The sequence below is a fragment of the Erpetoichthys calabaricus genome, chromosome 16 (assembly GCF_900747795.2).
Source record: "Erpetoichthys calabaricus chromosome 16, fErpCal1.3, whole genome shotgun sequence".
NCBI classification, from domain to species: domain Eukaryota; kingdom Metazoa; phylum Chordata; class Cladistia; order Polypteriformes; family Polypteridae; genus Erpetoichthys; species Erpetoichthys calabaricus.
This window is the reverse complement of record NC_041409.2, coordinates 49,716,754-49,737,103: the sequence shown is the minus strand read 5'-3', so window position 1 is coordinate 49,737,103 and position 20,350 is coordinate 49,716,754. Positions and strand designations below refer to the sequence as shown.

The window sequence follows — 20,350 nt, the reverse complement described above, 5'->3', positions numbered from 1 at the left end:
TATCTATCTAATGGCTAATATTAATGGGTCAGTCTCTATTTAAATTAACTAATGTCACAACACAGTATAAAGGTCACCATAACAAATTTATTACAAAATATATATTAATAGAATGAACATGGCATGTAATTTTCTAACCTGCTCACTCCAGACTAGGGCTATGGGAGGGTGCCGGAGCCTATCCCAGCTGCCATAAGGTACAAGGCAGGAGCAAACCCTGAACAGGGCGACCATTCATTACAGGGCAAACACACCAAACACACAGTATGACCAAGTTAGCTTTGCCAGTTCACCTAACCTGCGTATCTTTGGATTGTGGGAGGAAACTTACACAGCCACAGGGACAACATGCAAACTCCATTCAGGAAGGATTTGGGTAGCAAAGCATGAACATACAAATGTAATAAAGATAATATTAACTTTTTCATTTTCATAAAGATTTGGTTATTTGTTTAATACATGTAAAACAGGCAATCATTTCACAAATGTACTTAAACTGATCTCCTCAGAACACTAACATTTACAAAAAAATAATATTCCCACATTTGCATTTTCTATTATATTCTGCCCTTCTGTTTTATCGAGAAAGATTTCATCATTGTAGTTTTACATTTAGTTAAGTTTCAAGTTTGTATGTAGAGAAAATAATGCTGACATTTTTACACTTAATCCTATTTTGCCTATGCAGGTGTAAGGCAGGAACAATCACCGGACAGGGCAAGAGCCCATCACACACACACACACCAGGGGCCAATTGAACATCATCAGTCCAACTAACTTGTGTATGTTTGAACTGTGGAAGGAAACAGGCGCTCAATGCAATTTTAACAATACAAATTAAGCAGAAAGATTATATATCTTATTACATTAGATGCGTTACTAATGCAATTAAAATACTTTTAAATCCACTAAACATCTTCTTTCAGAAAGAAAAACTACTTTCAGTGAAAGTTTTCATCTTCAAATGGTGGAGTGGTGGCTCTGAGGCTAGGGAGCTGCACTGGCAATCGGAAGGTTGCCGGTTCGAATCCCATAAAATGCCAATATGGACTCTGCTCTGTTGGGCCCTTAAGCAAGACCTTTAAACTGCAATTGCTAAGCGCTTTGAGTAGTGAGAAAAGCACTATATAAATGCAAAAAATTAAGTTAGGCTTAGCTATTACGTATTTTGGATAGTGTTAAGACTATTTAACATTCTTATTTATGTTTATACTGTAGAGTTACCTGAATAACGTCTCGTGCATCTTTGAAACTCTCCTGCAACCTCCCTTATCTGGCACTGATTGCAGCTAAATTGTCAGGTTTCAGACTTGCATCGCTTTGATGTTTTACAGACATCTTTCTGTTGAACAGGCAGGGTGTTTCTGTCAAAATGTCAATCAAACATGATTGATGACTTGATGGCCCTGCCCCCTTTCCTCTGATTGGTGGATTTAAATGATGTGACCCGCCCCCTCTCCTGTGATTGGAGAATTCCAACCTGTCCCCGCCCAGACCCCACCTTAATCTCACCATCTCCACCTGATTGGTCAGGGTTTGTGTCAAGAGCAATTTGGTGAGTGTTGATCCCGCCCAGTTTAATCCTACCCCACCCTCCTGATTGGTTCAGGGTTTGTGTTAAAAGCAGTTTGATGGATGCTGCCTCTGCATTGCCACCAGTCTGCCAACACCTGTTTGTTGGCTGGCACCCCCTTCCCTGCCCCTTCTCCTGAAGGGCAAGCTGACAGGTTCTGCAGTAAAACAGCCTTTCCCAATCTCACAGAAAAGCATGCTGACTGGGGCTGTGTTCATATCTCAGTGTGTGTAGAGAGAGAGAAAGACAGCGAGCAGGCACGTGCAGACCCTCCTTCACTGAGTAAACAGATGCACGTTTTGTGGTTTTTAACTTTTGAAGGTATTGCGTGTAAAGCACGAGATAACTACTTCAATATAAGACTTTTAAAAATCACACAGAGGTAAATAGTATACAACAATTCCCTTTTAAATCAAAAACTCTATCCTTTGCTTTATAATTTGTAATTATAATTATAATTTATAACAATTAATATAATTATAATTTGTAATTTGTATAAAAAAATCTATCTATCTAAAACAAACCCTTTTCTATCAAATACACCACATTTTAAATAATCAAGTACATTTATGTATATATTTTCAGTTGGGCAAAGGATCCACATTGCGGAAGCATTTCGCTTAACTTTCTAAAGGTGAGAGCTGTACCCAGACACACAGAGTGAACAGGCACACTTGAATAACAAGCTACCAGAAGTGGGGATCGAACCCACGCGGGCATCTGCCCATTGGATCTTAAGTCCAACGCCTTAACCACTCGGCCATTCTGGTGGTTGTAAAAGCTGTTTTAAACACTCTTCACCACTCTGTGAAAACTGTGATAATTTTTTCAGCTCCTTCAAAAACAGGTGGAGATTCATCTTCTCTGTACTTGGACAGCTCACGCAAGAACAGGTTCACACATAGGTCTTTTAACATAAGTTCATATCTTCCTGTTGTAAATGTAAAGCGTTCCTAAAACATGTCAAAGGGCACACACCTGCTTAAAGAACTCACTCTCCTTATTATAAAGAATGCTTTTAAAAAATACCGTTATTTTCGGTGTATATGTACAGTGTATCTGGAAAGTATTCACAGCGCATCACTTTTTCCACATTTTGTTATGTTACAGCCTTGTTCCAAAATGGATCAAATTCATTTTTTTCCTCAGAATTCTACACAGAACACCCCATAATGACAATGTGAAAAAAGTTTACTTGAGATTTTTGCAAATTTATTAAAACTAAAAACATTGAGAAAGCACATGTACATAAGTATTCACAGCCTTTGCCGTGAAGCTCGAAATTGAGCTCAGGTGCGTCCTGTTTCCCCTGATCATCCTTGAGATGTTTCTGAAGCTTAATTGGAGTCCACCTGTGGTAAATTCAGTTGGTTGGACATGATTTGGAAAGGCACACACCTGTCTATATAAGGTCCCACAGTTGACAGTTCATGTCAGAGCACAAACCAAGCATGAACTCAAAGGAATTGTCTGTAGACCTCCGAGACAGGATTGTCTCGAGGCACAAATCTGGGGAAGGTTACAGAAAAATTTCTGCTGCTATGAAGGTCCCAATGAGCACAGTGGCCTCCATCATCCATAAGTGGAAGAAGTTCAAAACCACCAGGACTCTTCCTAGAGCTGGCCGGCCATCTAAACTGAGCGATTGGGGGAGAAGGGCCTTAGTCAGGGAGGTGACCAAGAACCCGATGGTCACTCTGTCAGAGCTCCAGAGGTCCTCTGTGGAGAGAGGAGAACCTTCCAGAAGGACAACCATCTCTGCAGCAATCCACCAATCAGGCCTGTATGGTAGAGTGGCCAGATGGAAGCCACTCCTTAGTAAAAGGCACATGGCAGCCCACCTGGAGTTTGCCAAAAGGCACCTGAAGAACTCTCAGACCATGAGAAAGAAAATTCTCTGGTCTGATGAGACAAAGATTGAACTCTTTGGTGTGAATGCCAGGCGTTATGTTTGGAGGAAACCAGGCACCGCTCATCACCAGGCCAATACCATCCCTACAGTGAAGCATGGTGGTGGCAGCATCATGCTGTGGGGATGTTTTTCAGCGGCAGGGACTGGGAGACTAGTCAGGATAAAGGGATAGATGACTGCAGCAATGTACAGAGACATCCTGGATGAAAACCTGCTCCAGAGTGTTCTTGACCTCAGACTGGGGCGATGGTTCATCTTTCAGCAGGACAACGACCCTAAGCACACAGCCAAGATATCAAAGGAGTACGTTCAGGACAACTCTGTAAATGTCCTTGAGGGGCCCAGCCTGAGCCCAGACTTGAATCCGATTGAATATCTCTGGAGAGAACTTAAAATGGCTGTGCACCGATGCTTCCCATCCAACCTGATGGAGCTTGAGAGATGCTGCAAAGAGGAATGGGTGAAACTGGCCAAGGATAGGTGTGCCAAGCTTGTGGCATCATATTCAAAAAGACTTGAGGCTGTAATTGCTGCCAAAGGTGCATCGACAAAGTACTGAGCAAAGGCTGTGAATACTTATGTACATGTGATTTCTCAGTTTTTTCATTTTTAATAAATTTGCAAAAACCTCAAGTAAACTTTTTTCACATTGTCATTATGGGGTATCTGCAGTGGGTTGGCACCCTGCCCGGGATTTTTCCTGCCTTGTGCCCTGTGTTGGCTGGGATTGGCTCCAGCAGACCCCCGTGGCCCTGTGTTCGGATTCAGCGGGTTGGAAAATGGATGGATGGATGGATTATGGGGTGTTGTGTGTCGAATTCTGAGGAAAAAAATTGATTTAATCCACTTTGGAATAAGGCTGTAACAAAACGAAATGTGGAAAAAGTGATGCGCTGTGAATACTTTCCAAATGCACTGTATGTATATATAAGCGTTCGGCTGGACACCAACCCATTACACAGCTGCTCGCTTAAAACGGGTCAAAGGGCACACATTTGCTTAAAGAAATCACTCTCCTTATTATTAAGTATGCTTTCAAAAAAATACCGCTCTTTTCGGTATACAGTAATCCCTCCTCCATCGCGGGGGTTGCGTTCCAGAGCCACCCGCGAAATAAGAAAATCCGCGAAGTAGAAACCATATATTTATATGGTTATTTTTATATTGTCATGCTTGGGTCACAGATTTGCGCAGAAACACAGGAGGTTGTAGAGAGATAGGAACGTTATTCAAACATTGCAAACAAACATTTGTCTCTTTTTCAAAAGTTTAAACTGTGCTCCATGACAAGACAGAGATGACAGTTCAGTCTCACAATTAAAAGAATGCAAACATATCTTCCTCTTCAAAGGAGCAAATAAATCAATAGGGCTGTTTGCTTTTAAGTATGCGAAGCACCGCGGCACAAAGCTGTTGAAGGCGGCAGCTCACACCCCCTCCGTCAGGAGCAGAGAGAGACAGATAAAAAAATCAATACGTGCCCTTTGAGCTTTTAAGTATGCGAAGCACCGTGCAGCATACTTAAAAGCTGCACACAGAAGGTAGCAACGTGAAGATAATCTTTCAACATTTTTAGACGAGCGTCCGTATCGTCTAGGTGTGCGAACAGCCCCCCTGCTCAATCCCCCTACGTCAGGATCACAGATAGTCAGCGCAAGAGAGAGAGAGAAAAGTAAGTTGGGTAGCTTCTCAGCCATCTGCCAATAGCGTCCCTTGTATGAAATCAACTGGGCAAACCAACTGAGGAAGCATGTACCAGAAATTAAAAGACCCATTGTCCTCAGAAACCCGCGAAGCAGCGAAAAATCCGCGATATATAATTAAATATGCTTACATATAAAATCCGCGATGGAGTGAAGCCGCGAAGGGCGAAGCGCGATATAGCGAGGGATTACTGTATTCAGACTGGTCCATTACTCAGCTTGCCGTTAATACTGAAAGATGACTCCGAATTTTGCCGAAAGACAGAACTTTGTATCTTCAATATCTTATTAGAAAAATGTTTTCTATCTATCTATCTATCTATCTATCTATCTATCTATCTATCTATCTATCTATCTATCTATCTATCTATCTATCTATCTATCTATCTATCTATCTATCTGTCTGTCTGTCTATCTATCTATCTATCTATCTATCTATCTATCTATCTATCTATCTATCTACATGTATGATGATTAATGTACAAATACAATGTTCATATTACTGAAGCAAGCAATATTAGTTTTTTCTGTTACCAAAATAGGTATTCCAATCAATTAAGTTTTTGTCTCGACCAGGCTGTCTGTTTTTATTTACGTCTCTACATAATAATAAGTTTTTATCCATCTTGGCGTAGGGATTGCGCGTGCGTTTTGTTAAAGACTACTTTGTATACAAAGCGTAAGCGGATGTCTGTGTAAAGTGTTTCGGATAGTTACAAATAGCCGATAATGTGCAAGAGTTCTGTCTATCATAAAAATATTTATATTTACATACTTCTATCTATCCAGCTGAACCAGTGATGAAAGGGGGTGACGAGGATTAAAATGTGCAGGGGATTAATTAAGCGCATGAACGATGTGTGTGTTTATTTGTGTATAAGGACGGATGTATAATGGAAAATTTGTTGTGACACATTAATAAAGGTTGTTTTTAAAATGAAAATCTATATATCTATCATATAAATAGATGTTGCAAGCCATTTATTTGCGTATGTACCATTGCAGCGACATCCAGCCAGAGCTGTTATAAGACTCATGGTGGTAAGAGGATTACCCTTGAAACTAATATCAGATCATTTTGTTTGAGTTTCTGCGTGCACTGGAGGGGGAAATGAGGTTTTAAAGAGTGCATGCATTTTGTTTTCTAGACCATAATCCTTTACAATCTAAAACAGCTTCTCAAAGGGCTTCTCCTGATCTGTCCAATCGCAGTAAGTATCATTTTTGGTTTCAGTTTATCGAAGAAACATAGGTTGTATACATAACGTCAGATTTTGTGAAAACGTAGTATTAAGGCAGGGTGTTTCTGTCAAAATGTCAATCAAACATGATTGATGACTTGATGGCCCTGCCCCCTTTCCTCTGATTGGTGGATTTAAATGATGTGACCCGCCCCTTCTCCTGTGATTGGAGAATTCCAACCTGTCCCCGCCCAGACCCCGCCTTAATCTCACCACCTCCACCTGATTGGTCAGGGTTTGTGTCAAGAGCAATTTGATGGGTGTTGATCCCGCCCAGTTTAATCCTACCCCACCCGCCTGATTGGTTCAGGGTTTGTGTTAAAAGCAGTTTGATGGATGCTGCCTCTGCATTGCCACCAGTCTGCCAACACCTGTTTGTTGGCTGGCACCCCCTTCCCTGCCCCTTCTCCTGAAGGGCAAGCTGACAGGTTCTGCAGCAAAACAGCCTTTCCCAATCTCACAGAAAAGCATGCTGACTGGGGTTGTGTTCATGTCTCATTGTGTATTGAGAGAGAGAGAGAGAGAGAGAGCAGGCACGTGCAGACCCTCCTTCGCTGAGTAAACAGACGCACGTTTTGTGGTTTTTAACTTTTGAAGTTAAAGGATTTTAGGTATTGCGTGTAAAGCACGAGATAACTACTTCGATATAAGACTTTTAAAAATCACACAGAGGTAAATAGTATACAACAATTCCCTTTTAAATCAAAAAATCTATCCTTTGCTTTATAATTTGTAATTATAATTATAATTTATAATAGTGAATACAATTATAATTTGTAATTTGTATAAAAAAATCTATCTGTCTATCTAAAACAAACCTTTTCTATCAAATACACCACATTTTAAATAATCAAGTACATTTATGTATGTATTTTCAGTTGGGCAAAGGATCCATATTGCGGAAGCATTTCGATTAACTTTCTAAAGGTGAGAGCTTTACCCAGACACCCAGAGTGAACAGGCATGCTTAAATAACAAGCTACCAGAAGTGGGGATTGAACCCACGCGGGCATCTGCCCATTGGATCTTAAGTCCAACGCCTTAACCACTCGGCCATTCTGGTGGTAGAAAAAGCAGTTTTAAGCACTCTTCACCACTCTGTGAAAGCTGTGATAATTTTTTCAGCTCCTTCAAAAACAGGTGGAGATTCATCTTCTCTGTACTTGGACAGCTCACGCAAGAACAGGTTCACACATAGGTCTTTTAACATAAGTTCATATCTTCCTGTTGCAAATGTAAAGCGTTCCTAAAACATGTGAAAGGGCACACATTTGCTTAAAGAAATCACTCTCCTTATTATAAAGTCTGCTTTCAAAAAAATACAGCTCTTTTCGGTGTACAGTATATTTGTATATAAATAAGCATTCAGACCGGTCCATTACACAGCTTGCCGTTAATACTGAAAGATGAGTCCGAATTTCGCCGAAAGACAGAACTTTGTATCTTCAATATCTTATTAGAAAAATGTTTTCTATCTATCTATCTATCTATCTATCTATCTATCTATCTATCTATCTATCTATCTATCTATCTATCTATCTATCTATCTATCTACATGTATGATGATTAATGTACAAATACAATGTTCATATTACTGAAGCAAGCAATATTAGTTTTTTCTGTTACCAAAATGGGTGTTCCAATCAATGAAGTTTTTGTCTCGACCAGGCTGTCTGTTTTTATTTACGTCTCTAGATTTTAAAAAGTTTTTATCCATCTTGGTGTAGGGATTGCGCGTGCGTTTTGTTAAAGAGTACTTTGTATACAAAGCGTAAGCGGACGTCTGTGTAAAGTGTTTCAGATAGTTACAAATAGCCGATAATGTGCAAGAGTCTGTCTATCATAAAAATATTTATATTTACATGTTTCTATCTATCCAGCTGAACCAGTCATGAAAGGGGGTGACGAGGATTAAAATGTGCAGGGGATTAATTAAGCGCATGAACGATGTGTGTGTTTATTTGTGTATAAGGACGGATGTATAATGGAAAATTTGTTGTGACACATTAGTAAAGGTTGTTTTTAAAATGAAAATCTATATATCTATCATATACAGTACAGTGCATCCAGAAAGTATTCACAGCACATCACTTTTTCCACATTTTGTTATGTTACAGCCTTATTCCAAAATGGATTAAATTCATTTTTTTCCTCAAAATTCTACACACAACACCCCATAATGATAACGTGAAAAAAGTTTACTTGAGATTTTTGCAAATTTATTAAAACTATAAACATTGAGAAAGCACATGTACATAAGTATTCACAGCCTTTGCCGTGAAGCTCAAAATTGAGCTCAGGTGCATCCTGTTTCCCCTGATCATCCTTGAGATGTTTCTGCAGCTTAATTGGAGTCCACCTGTGGTAAATTCAGTTGATTGGACATGATTTGGAAAGGCATACACCTGTCTATATAAGGTCCCACAGTTGACAGTTCATGTCAGAGCACAAACCAAGCGTGAAGTCAAAAGAATTGTCTGTAGACCTCCGAGACAGGATTGTCTCGAGGCACAAATCTGGGGAAGGTTACAGAAAAACTTCTGCTGCTTTGAAGATCCCAATGAGCACAGTGGCCTCCATCATCCGTAAGTGGAAGAAGTTCAAAACCACCAGGACTCTTCCTAGAGCTGGCCGGCCATCTAAACTGAGCGATCGGGAGAGAAGGACCTTAGTCAGGGAGGTGACCAAGAACCCGATGGTCACTGTCAGAACTCCAGAGGTCCTCTGTGGAGAGAGGAGAACCTTCCAGAAGGACAACCATCTCTGCAGCAATCCACCAATCATGCCTGTATGGTAGAGTGGCCAGGCGGAAGCCACTCCTTAGTAAAAGGCACATGGCAGCCTGCCAGGAGTTTGCCAAAAGGCACCTGAAGGACTCTCAGACCATGAGAAAGAAAATTCTCTGGTCTGATGAGACAAAGATTGAACTCTTTGGTGTGAATGCCAGGTGTCACGTTTGGAGGAAACCTGGCACCATCCCTACAGTGAAGCATGGTGGTGGCAGCATCATATTGTGGGGATGTTTTTCAGCGGCAGGAACTGGGAGACTAGTGTGATGGATGGCCAGCGAGAGTTTCCGGCCCTCACCCCCAGGCTGCCAGGAGGAGCTCTCCCGACAGCATGGACGGGCCCCAAATTCCAGCAGGGCCTCATGGACTTTGTAGTTTTTATGCACAGCCCTGCTGGATACCTTGGGGACCACTGGGAGTCGCTGTAGGGAGGCTCTTGGACTCTTATATGCCCTATAACCCGGAAGTCCGTCATAATCCCATGACAGGAAGAAACGACGTGCTCCCGGGTTGAAGATAAGGACTGTTTACCCTGACCCGGAAGGAATAAGGACTTGTGGGTAATGGAACAGAAACACCTCCGGGTCAGGGAGTATAAAAGGACTCTGGGAAAGCCCAGACATTGAGCTGAGCTGGGAGGAAGGGTGGTGAAGTGTCTGGGAGAGGAGGAGTGTTTATTGTACTTGATTATTGATTATTGATATTTGTATGTGTAGTGTGGAGTGGAGGGTGCTTAGTGCACAGTATTATTATAAAAATAAAAAGTCTTGGACTTTTACCTGGTGTTTGGCATACTACCTGAGGGTTCGAGAGGTCGATAACAGCCTCAACTGTTACACTAGTCAGGAGAAAAGGGAAAGATGACTGCAGCAATGTACAGAGACATCCTGGATGAAAACCTGCTCCAGAGCGCTCTTGACCTCAGACCTTCATCTTTCAGCAGGACAACGACCCTAAGCACACAGCCAAGATATCAAAGGAGTGGCTTTAGGACAATTCTGTGAATTATAATAATAATAATTCATTACATTTATATAGCACTTTTCTCAATACTCAAAGCACTATCCACACAGGGAGGAACTGGGAAGTGAACCTACAATCTTCCACAGTCTCCTTACTGCAAAGCAGTAGCACTACCACTGCGCCACCTGTGAATGTCCTTGAGGGGCCCAGCCAGAGCTCAGACTTGAATCCGATTGAACATCTCTGGAGAGATCTTAAAATGGCTGTGCACCGACACTTCCCATCCAACCTGATGGAGCTTGAGAGGTGCTGCAAAGAGGAATGGGCGAAACTGGCCAAGGATAGGTGTGCCAAGCTTGTGACATCATATTCAAAAAGACTTGAGGCTGTAATTGCTGCCAAAGGTGCATCGACAAAGTATTGAGCAAAAGCTGTGAATACTTATGTACATGGGATTTCTCAGTTTTTTCATTTTTAATAAATTTGCATAAACCTCAAGTAAACTTTTTTCATGTTGTCATTATGGTGTGTTGTGTGTAGAATTCTGAGGAAAAAAAAATGAATTTAATCCATTTTGGAATAAGGCTGTAACATAACAAAAGGTGGAAAAAGTGATGCACTGTGAATACTTTCCAGATGCACTGTAATAGATGTTGCAAGCCATTTATTTGCGTATGTACCGTTGCAGCGACATCCAGCCAGAGCTGTTATAAGACTCACGGTGGTGAGAGGATTACCCTTGAAACTAATATAGGATCATTTTGTTTGAGTTTCTGCGTGCACTAGAAGGGGAAATGTGGTTTTAAAGAGTGCATGCATTTTGTTTTCTAGATGACAACCCTTTACAATCTGAAACAGCTTCTCAAAGGGCTTCCCCTGATCTGTCCAATCGCAGTAAGTATCATTTTAGGTTTCAGTTTATCGAAGAAACATAGGTTGTATACATAACATCAGATTTTGTGAAAACATGTCTTTAACTGAGAAGGTCAAACTTTATTTCCAGATCCCAGTCCACCGGGTGTTTTAACGCAACTGCTGGACGGTTCAGAAAATCTATCAATCTACCAAAACTGTCAGAACCTACAACCCACGCAATCACCGCCACCCTCTGACAGCAGCTTTTAGCATTCTCCTCTACCCTCTGAGTTCAGCCTTCGTTCAAGTCTCCTTCACTCTCCTCCGCTATTACCGACGCTCTCTGATTGCAGCCACTGTTCAGCCCTCCTGCAATCTCCTTTGTCATCTATGCCTCACTCCAACTACGGACCTCGGCGTAGAATTCGTTATTCACCCGATATTCCCTTTGGCAGTACAACGAGCGGAGCCGCCAAGAAAGACTGGAGCAGGCACATGTGGCTGTGGACCTTCGCCGGTTCCTGGTTCGAATTGTAGAAGCAGAGTCTCCTATGTACATTTCCATACCTGAATTGAGGTTATATATGATACATATGTATGCTTTTTTACATGGTTCTAACCCAAGATTAAAGGATAGGTTTTATATTCCTTTTTTCTTTAAAATAACATCCATCCATTATCCAACCCACTATATCCTAACTATTGGGTCACAGGGGTCTGCTGGAGCCAATGCCAGCCAACACAGGAAACAAACACATACAAGGGACAATTTAGAATCGCCAATGCACCTAACCTTCATGTCTTTGGACTGTGGGAGGAAACCCACGCAGACAACATGCAAGCTCCACACAGGGAGGACCCAGGAAGCAAACCCGGGTCTCCTAACTGCAAGGCAGCAGTGCTACCCACTGCGCCACCGTGCCACCCCATTAAAATAACATTGATTGCAAATTGTTATATTCTGTGTTCATAACTGCAACCTTCGATTAAATTTAGCTCATGCCTGATAACAGGTATAGCGACAGCAGCAGCAGTAGCAGCACTGACAGCGACAGTGACCGTGAACAGCCTGGAGGGGCTAAAGGTAGGAAAAGACCATCCGGTGAAAACCTTAGACTATTAAAAGAGATGTCTGACAACCTTGAATATTCTATAAAGCCCCCTAAAATCCCCACACCGTCGCGATCTCCTTAAATTTTTCAAGCACCATTCCCAATTATACAACCGGTCAACAATTTTTACATCATTAATAATTTGCTCCAGGTTCTAAATTCTGATGAAATAACCGTCTTGAACACTCTGCTGGAGCTAATGAGGAAAGCCTATTCTGAAGATAGAACATCTTCAGATCCTGGGCCTTCACAACAGCCTAGCGCCCTAGACATGATTGTAAAATCCCCACAACCTTCTATCTCAGGTACAAGTAGATCCCTACTTCAACACTTACCTGCCGACGACTTGACTACATTGAATGGTCCAGTAATACAACCTTCCGCCTCAGGTACAAGTAAAGCCCATCTTCAACACTCGCTTGTTGATGACTTAAAAGCGGCAGATAATTCAATCTTACATCCTCAGACCAGAGCCGGAGTGACTAATCTGCCTGGGGCAAACTTGAGTGTCGACGCTAACTCTCCACAGCCATCTACCTCGCATACGGCGAATCCTTTGTCTCCAGAGCCATCAGTGAGCTCCCTGCAGCCCTCTACCTCTAGATTAAATAATTTGTCTATAACTGAGCATCCAAAATTTAACAATATTTAAACACTGTTTCAGTTTTTCAGAGTTTTTTTCAGAGTTTTTCAGAGGCCTACAAACTTGATTCATTTGCTGAAGTTTATAATCATATACACGAGACCCTTCGGACTAGATCCTTAGGATTCAAAGTGTTCGCAAAACTGTCTAATATTAATAGCAAGCTGTGTAATGGACCGGTCTGAACGCTTATTTATATACACCGAAAAGAGCAGTATTTTTTTGAAAGCAGACTCTATAATAAGGAGAGTGATTTCTTTTAGCAAATGTGTGCCCTTTGACCCGTTTTAAGTGGGCAGCTGTGTAATGGGTCGGTGTCCAGCCAAACGCTTATATATACATACATATACACCGAAAAGAACAGTATTTTTTAAAAGCAGTCTTTATAATAAGAAGAGTGAGTTCTTTAAGCAGGTGTGTGCCCTTTGACACGTTTTACCTTTACAACAGGAAGATATGAACTTATGTTAAAAGACCTATGTGTGAACCTGTTTTTGCTTCAGCTGTCCAAGTATGGAGAAGATGAATCTCCACCTGTTTTTGAAGGAGCTGAAAAAATTATCACAGTTTTCACAGAATGGTGAATAGTGCTTAAAACAGCCTTTTCTACCACCAGAATGGCCGAGTGGTTAAGGCGTTGGACTTAAGATCCAATGGGCAGATGCCCGCGTGGGTTCAATCCCCACTTCTGGTAGCTTGTTATTCATGCATGCCCATTCACTCTGTGTGTCTGGGTAAAGCTCTCGCCTTTAGAAAGTTAAGCGAAACGCTTCCGCAATGTGGATCCTTTGCTCAACTGAAAATACATACATAAATATACTTGATTATTTAAAATGTGGTGTATTTGATAGAAAAAGTTTGAGATAGATAGATAGATTTTTTATACAAATTATAATTATAATCATTATTATAAATTATAATTACAAATTATAAAGCAAAGGATAGATTTTTTTATACATGATTTAAAAGGGAATTGCTGTATACTATTTACCTCTGTTTAATTTTTAAAGTCTTATATCAAAGTAGTTATCTCGTGCTTTACAGGTAATACCTAAAATCCTTTAACTTCAAAAGTTAAAAACCACAAAACGTGCGTCTGTTTACTCAGCGAAGGAGGGTCTGCACGTGCCTGCTCTCTCTGTCTGTCTCACTCGCTCTCTCTCGCTCTCTCTCTCTCGCTCTCTCTCTCGCTCGCTCTCTCTGTCTCCCTCGCTCTCTCTCTCGCTCTCTCTCTCGCTCGCTCTCTCTCTCGCTCGCTCTCTCTGTCTCCCTCGCTCTCTCTCTCTCTCTCTCTCTCTCTCTCTCTCTCTCTCTCTCTCTCTCTCTCTCTCTCTCTCTCTCTCTCTACACACACTGAGACATGAACACAGCCCCAGTCAGCGTGCCTTTCTGTGAGATGAGGAAAGGCTGTTTAACCGCAGAACCTGTCAGCTTGCCCTTCTGCGAGAAGGCTTTCTGTGAGATGAGGAAAGCTGTTTCGTTCAAACTGCGGTTTACAGGGAGCAATTAAAAGCGGTTCTGATAGAAAATGCTTTCCCTGTTTTTTACAAATTATAAAGCAGAGGTTAGATAGATAGACATTTGAATCTCGTGATAATTTTAAAATAATAGATAGATGCAGGGGCATGCTCCAGCACCGTTGAGAGGATATGCAGGAGCGGCTATAAGGGAGACCTGGCCGGCTGGGTATGAGCAGGAACATGTCTGGACATGTCGATCAGGCCTTGGGTTCATGGCAAGGTTGTTCTTTTAATATACAGTAAAGGGCCTCAGGAGAAGGGGCAGGGAAGGGGGTGCCACCCAACAAACAGGTGTTGACAGACTGGGGGCAATGCAGAGGCAGCATCCATCAAACTGCTCTTGACACAAACCCTGACCAATCAGGCGGGTGGGGTGGGATTAAGATGGGCGGGATTAACACCCATCAAACTGCTCTTGACACAAACCCATGAACCAATCAGGCTGGTGGGTTAGGATTAAGGTGGGGTCTGGGTAGGACCAACACCCATCAAACTGCTCTTGACCCAAACTCTGAATCAATCAGGTGGGTGGGGGTGGGATTAAGGCGGGGTCTGGGTATAGGATAGGGGGCACATCATTTAAATCCACCAATCAGAGGAAAGGGGTGGGGTGCATCATTTAAATCCACCAATCAGAGGAAAGGGGTGGGGTGCATCATTTAAATCCACCAATCAGAGGAAAGGGGCATGGCCATCAAGTCATCAATCATCTTTGATTGACATTTTGACAGAAACACCCTGCCTTAATACTACTAGCATGTGTGCTTTTTAACTGTTTAAATGGGTTGATTGTTTTGCCACTATACGACTGATTCTTCTCGCTGATAACTATCGGGCGGCTGTATTGTTTTCCATCTGTAAAAAGTAGCAGCATACAACTAACCTCTCGGTCTGCTATCGGCACACAGTCTGCGCTTGAGCAAGGGCCGTGGGTTCATGGTGCTGTTGCGTCACAGCGCGTCTGCTCATATCAGCACGTGAGCACGGAAAGTGTGTTAAAACATTCTACGGGTTTGGTTTGGTCCGTTTATAGGAGATGGACGTCTGAAGCAGAGCTCCGCTAGCAGCGGCTTTATTTTCCCACGTATTTCATATTATTTAGAGGTATCCTGTATTTAACCCGACCAAGGAACTTCCACTACAATATACAAGCATGAGTAACAAGAAGAAAAGTCAGAAAGAACCGGAAAAGAAACTTAAAGCTGCATCGAAGTCCGGACAGACTTCCGGCCTGAGTGCAGGTGTAAGGTATGGCATCACGGAGACTGACCTGGAACAGGCAGAAGAGTGCGCAGAATTCCTGGGGCCCCGCTCCATTGTATCGTCTCCAGTCGAGAGTGAAAATGGGAGCGAATACGCAAGTGATACAGGTCGCGAGGGATCGCCGATTACTGAGGATCATTCGAGACTAGAAAGGGCTCTGCAGGACGTGCTCTCATCTACTCATCGCGAGCCTGTAACAGGAGCTGCATTTTCACTTGCAGAGCACGAAAGCAGAAGCGAACTGTCCGAACTGAAAGAGATGATCGCTACACAGATAGCTACACAGAAAGAGATGAACACTACACTGGCCACTGCCATGGTTACGGCCATGAAGGAGCTTAAGAAAGATAACACAAATGATCTTAAGAAGGTGGCCACTGAGCTCAAGAAGGATAACAAAGATAAGGAAACGCGTCTATTTGAACGTTTTGACGTGAACTTTAAAGGCATGTTGGAGAAATTAGTGGAACACATTGAAGAAACTAACTCCAAACTGAAAAGGCTTGATGATCATATTAATGACGTTTCAGATCAGCTGGAAGACGTTAAGCAGGGACTCACGGCTCGAGTGGAAACAGCGGAACAAATGGCATCTAACGCCGATGAAAAAGCCACAGCTGCGAACTCGGAATACAAAAAACTTGGAGACAGACTTGCAGCCCTGGAGGATGGGTGCAGAAGAAATAATATAAGAATTGAGGGTATACCTGAGAAACGAGAAAGCTCAAGCCCAGTGAAATTTGCAGTAGAATTACTGTCTAAAATAATTGGAGATGACTTTAAACTCGACAATGAGATAGCCACGGCTTATCGCACAAAGATACCAAGCGCCTTTAAATCTAGGTCTTTTATTGTCCGCTTCGAACGACTAAGATGTAAGCTTGATGTGATGGCACTTCTCAGACACAAGCAAGAGATTATATTCGAAAATAATCTTATTCGTATTTTTCCCGACTTCTCACCATCAACAGCTGCAAAACGCAGATCCTACAACGACATTAAAAGGATGCTACGGGAAGCCGATATCAAATACAGCCTCTTGTATCCTGCCAAACTGAAAGTGGAAGTTCAAGACGGACATTATATTTTCTTCAGCAAAGAAGAAGCTGAAAAAGAATTAAAGAAGCTGTTTCCGACACTTTTTTTGAAAGTTAATTAAAATTAAAGAGCCGTATTCTATCAAGGCACGGGAAAGACCCATGATCTGATCGCTGGATCCATGTTTAAAGAGACTGGTATTATAATTATACATCTCTTATTCTCTTTTTTTTAATTTTTTTTTTTTATCTGGACTTTATATGTTATATGTTTATGTTTTAATCAGAGTTATAGAGTTATAGACGTGAGTGTGAAAATGTGGAAGTGATTAAAGTAGGATTCGTTTTATTTATTTATTTTTTTATTTCTTTTCTTTTTTTTTTATTTTTCTTTTTTTTTTTTTTTTTAATTTATTTATTTATTTTTTTTATTTTACTATACCTTAAAGTAGACTGTTTAACTTCATACCCTTGGTTTAATGCTTGTTCTACTATTTATACAATTACCATTATACTATTACAGTATGAATTACCAGGTTTATCCTGGACTAGTTTTTAAAATCACTCCCAGGGTTGTTTTTTTTTTTTTTTTTTTTTTTTTAACCTTAATATCTTAACTTAAAAGCGCTGAAGATTATTTCAAGATTAAATATTGTTAATGAGAACATTTTCGGCAGATAGTATTAAGGATTTAACTGTAAAAGATATCTCTGTTTTAATTCTGTAACGCCGCTGCAGGGTGGGGTTTGTTTTGTTTTGGACGTGCTCTGTCTCTTCGTATGTCAGAGGACTGGAACATCGCGAAGTGGGGTCTAGCCTCATGTGGGGAGGCAAAATGGGGGGGGGGGGGGGATAAAGGGGGGAGAGAAGGAGAGCAGGTTATATCTAATCTATTCTTATAATCCTTATAATTATAAATATCAATGCAGCAACAGGCTAACATGCAACAACTCCTGGGGAATCTTGAAACTAAGATTAAAACTGCCATATTACCAATTAAAACTATAAAATGACATTAAAAACTCAGAATCAATGTCTCCATGATGGGACAGTTAACTTTGTGAGCTGGAATGTTAAAGGCCTGAATCACGAATTAAAGAGAAAGAAAGTATGCTCTCACCTAACAGGCTTAAACGCTAAAATAGTATTTTTACAGGAGACCCACTTACTAACCAAGGATCAGTTCAGATTACAAAAAGACTGGACTGGCCAAATGTTCCATTCTAGCTTTATAAAGAAAACTAGAGGGGTGGGAATTCTCATACATAGAACAGTTCCATTTGTAGCATCAGAGGTAGTGTCGGACCCTGAAGGGAGATATGTGATGGTCATGGGCAACTTATATAACAGTAAAATGATTTTGATAAATGTTTATGCACCCAATGTTGATGATAAGGAATTCATGCAAAATCTATTTGCATCCATTCCCAGTGTGAACACTCATAAAATTATAATGGCTGGGGACTTTAATTGTGTTTTAAATCCACTCTTAGATAGGACTCCTGTGACAGGGGGGACGACATCTAATACTGCAAAGATAATTACACAGTTTTTAAATGATCACAACTTATCAGACCCCTGGAGGTTTCTTAACCCAAACTCAAGAACATACTCGTTCTACTCACCAGTGCATTATAGCTACTCAAGAATTGATTATTTTTTTATAGATAATAATTTCCTGCCTACAATTAAATCATGCAAATATGACACAATTGTTATCTCTGACCATGCCCCTCTAGTCTTGGAGCTAAAATCAATAAGCCCCTCGTACTCACCTCGCAGATGGCGTCTTAACCCTCTTTTATTGGCAGACGAGAACTGCACAGAATTTATATCCAAACAAATCAGCTTCTTCCTAGAGACAAACACGTCTACAGAGGTTTCTGCAGGAACACTCTGGGAAACTCTAAAGGCCTTCCTAAGAGGCCAGATTATTTCATATCTTTCCCATAGAAATAAATTAGAAACCAAGAAAGTGTCAGAGCTAAGAAATGAAATTACTAGAATAGATGAAGAACAAGCCAGGCGTCCAAGTGAAGCTCTTCACAGGAAAAGGCAGGCCTTGCATACAGAACTTAACATCTTAACAACTAAAGAAACTGAACAACTTATTTATAAGTCTAGACAGCATTACTATGAACACGGAGAAAAAGCTAATAAGCTTTTAGCTCAACAAATTCATAAACAAGAAGTTCACAATGCAATACCAGTAATCACCAACAAGAATGGAGAAGAAATCATCGACCATAATAAAATAATGCACACATTTAGAGATTACTATAAGTCTTTATATTCCACTGAGCCCAAAGAAGACAACACGCAATCTAATGCATTTCTGGATAATTCACAAATACCACAAATAGATGCTTTAAGTGCTGAGGAACTAGATAAACCTCTAACGCTAACAGAATTACTAGACGCTATAAAGTCACTACAAAGCGGGAAATCATCAGGCCCTGATGGTTACCCCGTAGAGTTTTATAAGAAATTCTCCACTCAGCTAGCTCCACTCTTATTGGTAACATTTACAGAAGCTAAAGACCACCAAATACTACCTCAAACATTTCGACAAGCATTAATCACCGTCTTTCCTAAACAAAATAAGGACTTGTTACAATGTGCATCATATAGACCAATTTCACTCCTGAATAATGATGTTAAGATACTCTCAAAAATCCTAGCTAGAAGGATGGAGAAAGTGCTGCCCTCGGTAATATCACAAGATCAAACTGGATTTATTAAAGGCCGACATCTATCTTCAAATCTCCGACGCTTGTTTAATGTTATATATTCACCAGCAAAATCAAACACCCCAGAGATATTACTATCATTAGACGCAGAAAAGGCATTTGACATGATCGAATGGAATTACCTTTTCACTGCATTGGAGAAATTTGGGTTTGGCCCGAATATTTGTGCTTGGATTAAACTACTGTATACCAGTCCAGAAGCTTCAGTTTGTATTAATAAAATTTGCTCAGACTACTTTAAACTAGAACGTGGTACCAGACAAGGATGTCCCTTGTCGCCACTGTTGTTTGCAATCGCTATTGAACCACTGGCGGTTCACTGCCAAAATTCTCATCAGATAAAGGGGATTGTCAGAGAAGGACTGGAACAGAAAATTTCTCTATATGCAGATGATATGGTCTTATATATATCGGACCCAGAAAACACTGTCCCTGCTGTTTTAACAGCACTAACAGAATTTCAAAAGATATCTGGTCTTAGAATTAATCTGAATAAAAGTATACTCTTTCCAGTGAACTCACAAGCATATAATATTAAATTAGACACCCTACCTTTTACCATAGCAGATCAGTTTAAATACCTAGGGGTAAATATCACAAGTAAACATAAAGCTCTTTATCAACAAAATTTTGGCGTCTGTATGGAAAAAATTAAGCAAGACTTGCATAGATGGTCAACCCTTCATCTCACTCTAGCCGGAAGAATTAACATTGTTAAGATGAATATCCTTCCTAAACTTCTCTTTTTATTTCAAAACATTTCAATATATATCAATAAATCGTTTTTTTAAACAGTTAGATTCAATAATAACCTCATTCATTTGGAACTCAAAACACCCACGTATCCGAAGAGCGACCCTACAAAGACCTCAGGCAGAAGGTGGCATGGCTTTACCTAATTTTCAGTTTTATTACTGGGCAGCAAACATACAAGCCATAAAAACCTGGACACAAATAAATGCACATACACAGGCTTGGTCTGCAATAGA

At 40.9% G+C, this 20,350-nt stretch overlaps 3 non-coding genes across 3 annotated transcripts; 1 reads left to right on the top strand and 2 right to left on the bottom strand.

The window, feature by feature from the left end:
- Positions 1-2,260: 2,260 nt before the first annotated feature.
- On the bottom strand, positions 2,261-2,343 carry trnal-uaa (transfer RNA leucine (anticodon UAA)). Its single transcript has one exon. It is a non-coding gene; the product is annotated as a tRNA-Leu (tRNA).
- Positions 2,344-7,409: 5,066 nt separating this feature from the next.
- trnal-uaa (transfer RNA leucine (anticodon UAA)) lies at positions 7,410-7,492 on the bottom strand. The gene has a single exon. It is a non-coding gene; the product is annotated as a tRNA-Leu (tRNA).
- A 5,910-nt stretch (positions 7,493-13,402) lies between these two features.
- Positions 13,403-13,485, top strand: trnal-uaa (transfer RNA leucine (anticodon UAA)). The gene has a single exon. It is a non-coding gene; the product is annotated as a tRNA-Leu (tRNA).
- The last annotated feature ends 6,865 nt before the right edge of the window (positions 13,486-20,350 follow it).